Source organism: Balaenoptera borealis (assembly GCF_965194805.1).
Source record: "Balaenoptera borealis genome assembly, chromosome: 1".
NCBI lineage: Eukaryota > Metazoa > Chordata > Mammalia > Artiodactyla > Balaenopteridae > Balaenoptera > Balaenoptera borealis.
This window is the reverse complement of record NC_138860.1, coordinates 186,739,893-186,752,204: the sequence shown is the minus strand read 5'-3', so window position 1 is coordinate 186,752,204 and position 12,312 is coordinate 186,739,893. Positions and strand designations below refer to the sequence as shown.

Below are 12,312 nucleotides of genomic sequence, written 5' to 3'. Positions count from 1 at the left end.
TCAATATGCCAAAGTGGTATATTTTGGGGTGGCATATTCTGCTCCCCACCCACTCAGCACGCCCAGATAATCCAGTGCAGAAGCCAAAGCCCCATCATCCATTTGTAATGACATCCTCCACCCCCAAAGCCACGAAACCATTAGTCACCAAGTCACAGAGAGGGAGAAGAAGCTCCCAGCAAAACTGGCCTGCGAGCGCTCCCCTGGCAAAAAGACTCCTGGTTTTACAGGCCAGCTATTCAAATCCCCAGACTGTCAAATTTCATAAAATGAAACCCAGGACCTTTCACAAGCCCATATCCACAGAATGCAAGCAAAATCTGACCTCTTGCAAAAACTCTCAGCTGAGAGGAAAAAGCTTATATGGAGGTTAGGGAGAGAGAGGTTAGTTACACTACACATTAGTTTGATGGTATTCCTGAGGATTAAGACTTTAAGTCTCAGAGAACTAAACTTCCTTGCAAATTTACTTGGAGCACATGACACAATGTTAAAACAAAACAAAAACAGAAAATATAGGCACCAATGCACACTGGTTCTTACCTGCTTCTAGAAAAGTCATGTAAGTCTGCCAAAAAGATAGTCATAAGACTTCCAAGTCCAAAATAGAATAACTCACCCAAAAAAGAAGTTCCAGGACTTCCCTGGTGGCACAGTGGTTAAGAATCCGCATGCCAATGCAGGGGACACGGGTTCGATCCGGTCCGGAAGATCCCACATACCGTGGAGCAACTAAGCCCGTGTGCCACAACTACCGAGCCTGCACTCTAGAGCCCATGAGCCACAACTACTGAGCCCGTGTGCCACAACTACTGAAGCCTGTGCGCCTAGAGCCCGTGCTCTGCAGCAAGAGAAGCCACCACAACGAGAAGCTTGCGCACTGCAACGAAGAGTAGCTCCCGCTTGCCACAACTATAGAAATCCCGCGCGCAGCAACGAAGACCCAATGCAGCCAAAAAACAGAAGAAGTTCCTACGAGAAAGGGAAACAGAGAACTGTGCATGCTGTACAGAAGGAGAAAGAAACCGGGAATCAGGACAGTAACCCAGGAGAGCCAGGCAAAGCCAAGGGAACTGCAACCCAAACAAACTGCAGATGGAACAAAGCTGTTGTTGCTCTTTTCTCCTCACCTTCTTATTTCGAAAATTTTCAAAGTCACATAAAAGCTGAAAGAACAGTGCAAGGAACATCCCAATACCCTGCCCCTAGAGTCACCAGTTGTTAACATTTTGTCACATTTGTCTCATGCCTCCCCGCACTGTGGGTAGATGTAGGTTTGCCTGCTGCTTCTTTTCCTGAGCGATGTGAAAGCAAGTTGTGGGCTTCCCTGGTGGCGCAGTGGTTAAGAATCCACCTGCCAATGCAGGGGACACGGGTTTGAGCCCTGGTCTGGGAAGATCCCACATGCCACGGAGCAACTAAGCCCATGCGCCACAACTACTGAGCCTGCGCTCTAGAGCCGCAAGCCACAACTACTGAAGCCCGTGCTCCTAGAGCCTCTGCTCCGCAACAAGAGAGGCCGCCGCAATAAGGAGGCCGCCGCAATGAGAAGCCTGCGCACCACAATGAAGAGTGGCCCCCGCTCGCCACAACTAGAGAAAGCCCGCGCACAGCAACGAAGACCCAATACAGCCAAAAATAAATTTTTTAAAAAATTTTATTTATTTATTTATTTATTTATTTATGGCTGCGTTGGGTCTTCGTTTCTGTGCGAGGGCTTTCTCTAGTTGCGGCGAGTGGGGGCCACTCTTCATCGCGGTGCGCGGGCCTCTCACTATCGCGGCCTCTCTTGTTGTGGAGCACAGGCTCCAGATGCACAGGCTCAGCAATTGTGGCTCACGGGCCTAGTTGCTCCGCGGCATGTGGGATCTTCCCAGACCAGGGCTCGAACCCGTGTCCTCTGCATTGGCAGGCAGATTCTCAACCACTGCGCCACCAGGGAAGCCCCAAAAATAAATTTATTAAAAAAAAAAAAAGAAAGCTGAAGCGCTGCCCTTATTAAAAAAAAAAAAAAAAAAAGCGAGTTGCAGGTATCAGATACTTTGCATCTCCTAAGGCCATGCTCTGACATTATCCCAATACTATTTTCAGCCCCAAGGAATTTACTAGTGACCCAGCAGTGTTCTCTGATGTACAGCCCACATCCAAATTTCCCAACCACGCCCCTCACTTTGGCCTGCACCGGTTTTTAATCTAGGATCCAACTGAAGATCTCAACTTCACTAGGTTCCCAAGCTCTTTCCTCTCCCTTAGCCTAGAGTGTTCACTAGCTTTTCTTTGTCTATCACGACATTAACATTTTTTTAGAGTCCAGGACCACTGACTATTAGTCTGGTTGTCCTTAGAATTGGAGTAAGGGTAAACATTTTGGTGAGAAACAATTGTAGCTGACGTTGTCCACATCCCACTGGAGGCACACAATGCCAACCTGCCCCGCTTCTGGTGAGGCTGGGTTTGTGGATCACTCAGTTATGGAGCAAAGTTTTAAAAGTACAAAATAGTAAGTATATTAAAAGAAAACAGTGGGAGAAGGAAATAATACGAAATGAAATCTGTAAGTTACAAAATAAAAGATGTTAAAATCTGATTACATAAAAATCAAAACTCTACATGGATAAAACAATATAATCGAAAGAACAATGACAAATTGGGGAAATACGTGCAACAAATATCACAGCCATGGGACAAACTGCCTTAATATATAAAGAACACCTGTAGATCAACAAGAAGAAGACTGCCAACCCAAGAAAGAAATGGGCAAATGACATAACAGATTGCTCTTAATGATGTGAAATGATGCTCTATTTCCTTATCAGGAAATACAAATTAAAACTATGATATACCACTTCTCACCTATCAGATTAGCAACAAATCAACTTCTGCCAAGGTATGGGGGAAAACAGGTGTTCTTGCACAATTTTGGTGGGCACATAAAAGGTCACCAAGTCCATGGAGGGCAACCTGGCAAAATACTAAACATTTAAACACATGCACCCTTTGCTGTAGCAACTAAGACTGTAGGGATTTATCCTATAAACAGACAAAAGCATAAAGATACATGTAGGAAAATACTGCTTCTTAATAGCAATGAAAGAGAGGGAGTTCCCTGGTGCTCTAGTGGTTAAGATTCGGCACTTTCGGGACTTCCCTGCTGGTTCAGTGGCTAAGACTCCATGCTCCCAATGCAGGGAGCCTGAGTTCGATTCCTGGTCAGGGAACTAAGATCCCGCATGCATGCCGCAACTAAAGATCCCACGTGCCGCAACTAAAGATCCCACGTGCCACAACTAAGACCTGGAGCAGCCAAATAAATAAATTAAAAAAAAGAAGATTCGGTACTTTCACTGCTGTGGCCCAGGTTCAATCCCTGGTCAGGGAACTGAGCTCCTGCAACCAAACAAACAAAAAAAAAAAATTGGACTTCCTTGGTGGCGCAGTGGTTAAGAATCTGCCGGCCGGGGCTTCCCTGGTGGCAGAGAGGTTGAGAATCTGCCTGCCAATGCAGGGGACACGGGTTCGAGCCCTGGTCTGGGAAGATCCTACATGCCGCGGAGCAACTAGGCCCGTGAGTCACAACTGCTGAGCCTGCGCGTCTGGAGCCTGTGCTCCGCAACAAGAGAGGCCGCGACAGTGAGAGGCCCGCGCACCGCGATGAAGAGTGGCCCCCGCTCGCCGCAACTAGAGGAAGCCCTCGCACAGAAACGAAGACCCAACACAGCCAAAAATAAATAAATAAAAATTAAAAAAAACCCAAAAACTCCAGATTATCTTGGCAGCACCCACAGCCTCGTGTGTTTAAACTGTCTTCCTCCACCCCCCGCTCCCCCCAGCCCCGCCGCATGAGAAACATAAAATTATAAATGGAAAATCATTCAAATGTCCTCTACCTGGAGAGAATGGAAGAAACCTAGAGGGTCCGAAACACATTTTAGTTCATATTCCTGCAGCAGAAGGACATACTGTGAGGACAAGGGTCAGGATGGATCGGTCGGAAGCCAGGGCTGCCTGAGGCAGGGGGCAGGGAGACCTTGGTCTGGGCAGGGAGGTCAAGGCTAACCCATCTCTTTGGAAACTGGGCCCCTGGTTTGCCAGGTGATTTAGCCGGAAGAACAAGGGTGGCACACTGTGAACAAGAACAAGGCCCACACTGTGAAAGGTGTCTGAATCCAAAAGGGACCCTGACCCCCGAAGGAAGCCCCGCTTGCGGAAGCCAGAACTGCAGAACAACAAGGCGGTAATTTCATCTGTTTTGGAGTTGTTATTCAGTTCAGGGACACGGACCACAGGATTCCAGCAGCAGGAAACATGTGGGTTGGATACTCAGGAGATACTCAGGCTGAAAAAGCCTTAATTGGAGCTGGTCTGCAAAAGCCTCCCACCCAGCTCTCCACGTGGGAGAGGATATGGAAGTGGGTCACATTCTCCCAGCTGAACCGGCATCACCGTGGGCTCCGACCACACATGAACAAGTCCAGGGGCACTGAGTGACCTGGTCTCCTCGCCAGGCCGGCCTTTTCCTCCTGATCGGATGCTGGATGGTTCTGAGGCCCTCCAGACTGAAGGGGCAGCTGGTCAGCACCAGGAAGGCAGTGACACTGCAGGGGCTGGTGAAAGTAACATTGCCCGGGAGCGGAGCCCTGTCCTGGCACCTTCCTCTCACTCTGGATGTGGGCAGGCACCTCTGCCAGCCCTGTGCCCTCTCCACCCCAGCCCTGGCCTGAGGGCGAGTGGAAGAACACTGGGTGCTTTTGCAGAAACTGCTGGGCCTCCCTGACCGCGCTCTTTGGAGGGATCCCGAGGCCTGTGGCTGGGCAAACCTGGGGAAGAAAGAACCCTCCCCCACCACACTCTGCATAAACTGACCCCAACGGGGGCTCACAGACACAGGTGTCCCTGGCATCATGCCGAGAGCACCGATGCAGCCAGCCCCACAGCCTGCCTGCTGCCGTACGCCTGCTTTCCAAAGTTGGCCAAGGGAGACCTGTCAGGCAGGGAGGGAACTCCGGAGAGACAAGCGCTGATGGTCTTCTCATAAGAAAGGCACTGGATTGATGGCATAACTTCAGAAAGCTGTGGGGACTTCCCTGGTGGCACAGTGGTTAAGAATCCACCTGCCAATGCAGGGGACACGGGTTCGAGCCCTGCTCCGGGAAGATCCCACATGCCGCAGAGCAACTAAGCCCGTGTGCCACAACTACGGAGCCCACGTGCCACAACTACTGAAACCCGCGCGCCTAGAGCCCATGCTCCGCAACAAGAGAAGCCACTGCAACAAGAAGCCCACGCACCGCAACGAAGAGTAGCCCCCGCTCACCGCAACTAGAGAAAGCCCGCGCGCAGCAACAAAGACCCAACGCAGCCAAAAATAAATAAAATTTATTTTTTAAAAAACTGTGGAAAGAGCTCAATGCCATGATCATTCTTCCCTGACTTGAACTCGGGTAACAAAGAGTTAATAAGCCTTTAAGTGGAAATGTAGTTCTTACTAACTGGGACTGCCAAGGTGCTAATTGTTTCTACAGATGCCCACACTAGCACAGCTTTTGTTAAGTGTGACACACAAGGGCTCTAATCTACTAACTCTTCCCCTGCTCTTCTGGGAAGCCACACACAACCCTCCACGGTAATGTCCGTCCAGGGCAGGTACCCATGCGGCTGATGTGGACATCTGGAAATTATATCCTGACTCTCCTCCTGAGAGTTCAGAACACTCACCAACATGTTCTTGCTTTATTCACACGACTCCAACTAGATAATAAGCCTCTTGGCCCTAGACTATAAGTTTTGTATGATAAGAGCTAATTCTACCCTGCTCACCACAGTATTCCCAGGGCCTACCAGGGGCCCAGATCCTAATAAAAGTTCAGTAAATATTTATTACTTGAATCAGTGAGTCATTAGAAGGAAGGAGGAAAGGAAGGATGAATGGAAGATAATCATCACTTCTTGTTATTTCTGTGTTCTTGGTTTACATTACAAAGACATCACAGCTGGGATTAAAACCAACCCCTATAACCCCCCTCTCTGCCCTGCCATCAATGGTCCTCGAACCTGTTACGATGCAGTTTACACGCCTGCTTCCAGAAGCTTCTACAGAACAACACGAACATGAAAAATGGAGAAACTTTCATGACCTTCGATCCTTAAGAAACTTTGGAAGGAGGAAAACGATGTTTGTTCCAGCTATGCCCACCACAGAAGGACACCCTTCCCTCTGGGGACTGTTGTCTTCCCCCTGTAACAAGGCTCTGTGGAGGATCAGGAACATAATAGGTCTTTAATAACAGACTATAACAGCAGTTGGGGCTCAGTGCCCTTTCATAACAGAAGTTCAAAAGCACTTTGGCCCAAACATCATAATGCCCCTGGGAGCTATTAAGGCACAAGGATCATTATCCCCATTTACAATCGAGGAAAGTAAGGCAAAGGGAGGTTACTTAGTTTGCCCAAGGTCAGATGAGACAGGGAAAAGGCATAGGATTCAAACCTTTGCAGCAGCCTGTGCGCTAACTCTGGCCACCCTCACAATGTCACCCACGCTGGGCTTAGGGGAGATGTCTTTTCTTCTCTGTTGTTTCTGCTGAAAGGCAGCATCTAATATGGTGCCCAGAACTCACACACAGGAGTCCCACCGACTGGGTCTGAATCTTGACTTTGTTCCCAACTATCTTCACTTCAAACAGCTTATTGTACTTAACCTTTCCAGGCCTCAGCTTCTGAATATGCAAAATGGTAATAATGCTACTTATCTCAGAAACTACAGTGAAGACTAAATGAGAAAAAGTATAGAAAACGTCATCATTCATTTTCTCATTTTCTAAATGAGTACATATCACTCTCTTAATTAAAAAAAAAAAAAAAAAACAATAACAAGAGAAAAAGGTTGCACCCACTTCGCGTTTAGTTTTTACAAGGAGACAGGCGACACGTGACTAACAAGCATTTCCGATTCGGCCACCGAAATGCGCCAGAACCCTGAGAGTGACTTGCAGCACAAAAGTCCTATTTGATTCCTACCAACTCTCACTCGCCTCTCAAGGTTAGCAGAGCAGGTTGGCATCACGGACACTGACAGACAAGGGGATGCCTGAGTGAGGATGTGAAAGGCTGGCCAACTGCCCTCAGTCTGAAGAGGCCAACTTTGGATTCCTGGTGAGTTGAACTCCTGGGTTTGAAACGCCATTTCTGCTGAGCTTCCCAACTCCACTCAGCCCAGACTAAAGACAGCCAATGCTTTCTAGGTACCACCATACTTGGATCAAGTGATGTGCAGGAGTGTAGATCAAATAATGATACAGGAAGTGTTCAGAGGTGACAGTGTGGCCTGGTGGTACTCAGCAGGGGGCTGGAGGAGAAATGGGGATGGGGTCAGGGGGGAGGAAAGCTGCCCAGTCAATCTTGGTACACTTCCAACAAAGACACTGTGACATACACCCTGAGAAAACCATCATTCAAAAAGAGTCATGTACCAAAATGTTCATTGCAGCTCTGTTTACAGTAGCCAGGACATGGAAGCAACCTAAGTGTCCATCGACAGATGAATGGATAAAGAAGATGTGGCACATATATACAATGGAATATTACTCAGCCATAAAAAGAAACGAAATGGAGTTATTTGTAGTGAGGTGGATGGAGTTAGAGTCTGTCATACAGAGTGAAGTAAGTCAGAAAGAGAAAAACAAATACAGTATGCTAACACATATATATGGAATCTAAGGAAAAAAAAAAAAAAAGGTCATGAAGAACCTAGTGGCAAGACGAGAATAAAGACACAGACCTACTAGAGAATGGACTTGAGGATATGGGGAGGGGGAAGGGTAAGATGTGACAAAGTGAGAGAGTGGCATGGACATATATACACTACCAAACGTAAAATAGATAGCTAGTGGGAAGCAACCCCATAGCACAGGGAGATCAGCTCAGGTGCTTTGTGACCACCTAGAGGGGTGGGATAGGGAGGGTGGGAGGGAGGGAGATGCAAGAGGGAAGAGATATGGGGATATATGTATATGTATAACTGATTCACTTTGTTATAAAGCAGAAACTAACACACCATTGTAAAGCAATTACACTCCAATAAAGATGTTAAAAAAAAAAAAAGACACTGTGACAGGAAATTCCCTGGCGGTCCAGCGGTTAGGACTCTTGTGCTCTCACTGCCGAGGGCCTGGTTCAATCCCTGGTCAGGGAACTAAGACCCTGAAAGCCGAGTGGTGCAGCCAAAGAAACAAAACAAAACAAAACACTGTGAAGACACTGTAACATACAGATGTGTGGAGGTCCTTGATGCACATAAGAACAGCAGCAAAACTCCAAGGTTATGCCAGAGTCACTACCATGACAAGAAGATTTCCTTATGCAGAGAACATAGGACAAGCCGCTGTACAGGACAAGATTCTAAGAGCTGGCGAGGCTCATTCATTCAACTCAAGAAACACTGACCGATTACCTACATACTCAGGGGAGAAAGATGGCTTGATGGAATCTGCAGGACACACAGACACACACACCTGGACCTTCCTCAAGCTAGCTGATGGCTCCCATATCTCCTGGGTACCTAGGCCAGAGACATGAGAAACCTGAGGGGAATAAATGCAACACTGCTGCCCTCCAAAAGCCTTCCCAGGACAAGGAGAGCCTGCTCACTGCTCTTCCAAGTGTCCGGGTCTTTCTCCAAGGATGGACCACCCCCAGGAAAGGTTCCTGTGCAGTGACTTCCCACTGCTCAGAATTGAAGAGTAAAATCTAAACTCCTCACCGTGGCCACAGATCCAACTCCTACCAGCTCCTCACTCAGCAAGTCCAGCCGCCATAGGCTTCTTGCTTCTACTGTCCTCTCTGCCCATCAGCTGGGTCTCCAGTCAAAGTTACATCCTCAGAGCTCGCTAAAGTTATGACCCAGGCACTCTCCATCTCATTGCCTTGTTTTATTCTCCCTGCATCTCTTTTCACCATCCTACATTATTTTGTTCACTTGTATACTTGTTTACCGTCTGTCTCTCCCACTAGAATGTAAACTTCATTAGATCACGCAACTTGGTGATCTTGTTCTTGGCTATAGCCCCAGCATCTACAACAGTGCCTGGCACACAATAGGTGTTCAATAAGCCATTCAATTTAAGAAATATTTATTGAGTGCCTACAAAGTCTAACTGTAGACCAAAAAAAAAAAAAAAAAAAAGACAAAATCTCTGCCCTAAAAGAGCTTGAATTCTGATGGGAGATAAAAAGCAGATAAATAAATAATGGTGAAATAACAGCTACGACTTCAACCAAGCCACATCACGGTGCTCAGTGCTGTTCTAAGCATCTAATAGGTATTACTTAATTTAAGCCTCCCAACAACTCCATGAAGGAAGTATTAATATTTATAGATGGGGAAACTGAGGCACAGGGAGGTTAAGTTACTTGCTGAAGGTCACAAAGCTCATGATGGCAGAACCAAGATCCACACCCAGATAGTCTTGGTAGGAAGTCCATGCTCTGATTAAGAGCTATGCTTCCTATCTGCCGAGTGTCGAGAAACTACTTGGTCAGCACCCTCAGCAGCTGTTCCTTGTAGGCAGAGCTGGAGAGAGAGGAGACCCATCAAGGAAGGGCTGTGAGCTCAGTGACACGGAGTCTGCTGGGTTCACCCCCATGGTGCACTCTGGTTGAGGAGGAATCTAATGAAAAGACATGGACAGGGTCAGGATTCCTGGGCTCTAGTTCTAGGTGCTGTGAGACACCCAGGCAAGTCAACCGGTACTTGATGAGTGTACTTTCGGGGCAGGATCTAGATGCTGTGAGGGATGGAAAAGCTGAATCCAATAGAGACCCTGGCCTCAGAAAGCTTAGGGTCACGCAAGTGCACATGAAGCTGAAAGAGACGTAGAAAGTGACGGGTGCCGTCAGCAAATGTACAAACTGCTACGGGATTTCAAGAGAGTTACTCTCTAGGGACCACAGGTGCCCAACCGTAAGAGGGGCCCGGACCCACGGTCCTTTAGCTCAGACATGTTCTGACAGCACAGACTTGGAGCAGCATGGAGATCAAGTTTTATTCTGGTTAATGGTTCAAGTTCATGGCCACTGAGCTGTTCTCCCACCCACCATGAGATCAGTCCCAATATCTTTGGGCAACATCTTACAGCAGAGGCAGGGCAATAACGCTCTCATTTAAATAATGCAGCCGGATGTGGGAATGAAGCCCAGTGTGTTCTGCCCTCCTCCACCTCGAACTGATTTTTAAGCCTACAAACCCTCTTCCCTCAAGGAGGGGGTGGGTGACGTTTCTGTGAGCACCTTGTTAGAACGTGGAGACGGTTCCCTATTCACCCTGTTCACATCAGTATCTCTAGAGTTTAGCACAGTACCTGGCCCACAGCAGGTGCTGAGCAAGGTTTGCTGAGCTAAACCTGAGCATGGTCAGGTCTAGAAATTCTCTGCCAGACGTATAAATCGAAGTTGGTGTTCCCTGAAGTTTTGCTTTAAAGCTCTCAGCCTCTCTCAGGGGGAGCAGACTGGTTTTACCTCTTCAGTTCTGCTACCCCTACTCTGGTCCAAGCCACCATCATCCCTTGCCCGGCAGCGGCAATATTCTGTCTCCCAATTAGTATCCCTGCTCTTACCCCTGCTCCTTACAATCCAGCCTCAATATAGCAGCCAGAATGATCTTATCACCTCTTTACTTAAAATCCTCCAGTGGTTTCTAACTGCACTTGGAATAAAATCCAAAATGGCTCTTCCCACCTTCACAGCACTTACCATGACTAAAATTATTTTGTCCACTTAACTTATTTAATCCCTCCTCTTCAGAAGGTCAGCTACAGGAGGGCAGGGGCTGTGTCTCTCTTCACCACTGTAGCCCCCGGTGCTTGGAATGCTGCCTGACACATATACAAGGACCACTCACTCCACCAGGAAACCATGAATGACACACTGGCATTTAACAGCCAGCACCTTTATTTATAATTCAAAGTCCTGCTTTAAATCAAAGGAAACTTGGTCTCTCTGGACACTTTAATGGCCCAAGAGATCAGTATCACTTAGAGTCTAAAGCCAGGAACCAGAGCCCAGTAGTTGTAGCAGGGAGCTAAGAGCCAAGACACTTGGGAGCAGAACCACAGGACAAACTCTGACTTGCCTCCAGGTCCCTTGCCCACACACCCGGTGCCTCAATTTACCCAGCCGTTGGCCAGGCACACTTCCCTAAGTAGTGTGAGTGACAGGAGACAAAGTAATTAACAGCTATAGTGTACTTAGATCCTCAGATAGGAGGTGCTGCCAGCCTCACATCTCATTATTCATAAAACTCTTCATCTGCGGCCAACACAGGCCTCCTGGGCCTTCCCAGGGGCTAACCTGACAGCAGGTACTGCTCAGACAAGTTCAGCACACACGAGAGAGGCAGGCATGCGGGGCCTAACAGAGGTTGGGTATCAGACCTAAGTGTCTCGGTTACCAGGTTCAAGAGAAAGGAAAGTGGTCGGGGTGGGGATGATGGAAAGGAGACGAGAAGTGCAGTCTGGGGCTCTGAGTGGTTAACCTTGCAGGTTCACATACATACGCCTGCCATACAGGTGAGACCTATGCCTACAACGTGCACCGTCTAGGAACACTCACTAGGAGAGGTGGGATGGGGACACGACAGTTCAACCAGACTAAGGAGAGGAACCGTGGCCCAGTGACCAGACCTTGGCAGCATTTAGTTTGGGAAAATATGGGAGAGCTCTATACAGAGGGTCAGGATGCTGAGAGCAGGGCGCAGGTGAGGGAAGACAAGAGGGCACGGGACCTGGAGTGCCGATAGACGGTGACAACCCCGCCGACGCGGTGGGGTGAGCAACAGAGTGGATGGCTCGGACACCTGCGGAGGCGACCCCCGGGGTAAGGGGGGTTGAGGACCGCTGGATGGTGGTCTGCCGCGGGGGCGGGGGCGGCGAGCGGCAGGAGCAGCGGGGGCCAGGTGGGGCAGGAGGCCCGGCCCAGACCAGGGCGCCGTGCCGGGGGTCCGGCCGGTGGGTCCGAGCGGGGTCGGGGGCGCCCTCCACGGCCCCTCCCCGAGAGACAAAGGGCCGGCGGCTCCCCCGAGCCCCGACGCGGCGCGGGCCCAGGCGCTGCGGGCGAGGGCCGGCCTCGGCGCTTACCTGGGCCGCCCGACCCGGCCGGGCGGGCGGGGGCTGCGGGTCCGAGAGCGGCGCGCGGCGGCCTGTTCCGGGGCGCGCACAGCCCGAGCAGCCGCGGCGGCAGCAGCAGCAGCAGCAACGGCAGCAGCAGCGGGAGCGGCCGCCTCAGCCTCCGCCTCCCGCTCAGTGAGTCACCGCGGCGGGG

General features: G+C 49.4%; 1 protein-coding gene across 3 annotated transcripts in view; it reads right to left on the bottom strand.

Annotated features, from left to right (window-relative positions):
• CTNNBIP1 (catenin beta interacting protein 1) overlaps positions 1 to 12,312 on the bottom strand; it is a 51,701-nt gene extending 39,389 nt beyond the window's left edge. For all 3 annotated transcript variants that reach the window (XM_082353288.1, XM_082353289.1, XM_082353287.1), the window contains exon 1: positions 12,129 to 12,312. The gene's annotated coding sequence lies outside the window, so the exon portion shown is untranslated. The remainder of the gene's footprint in view (positions 1 to 12,128) is intronic.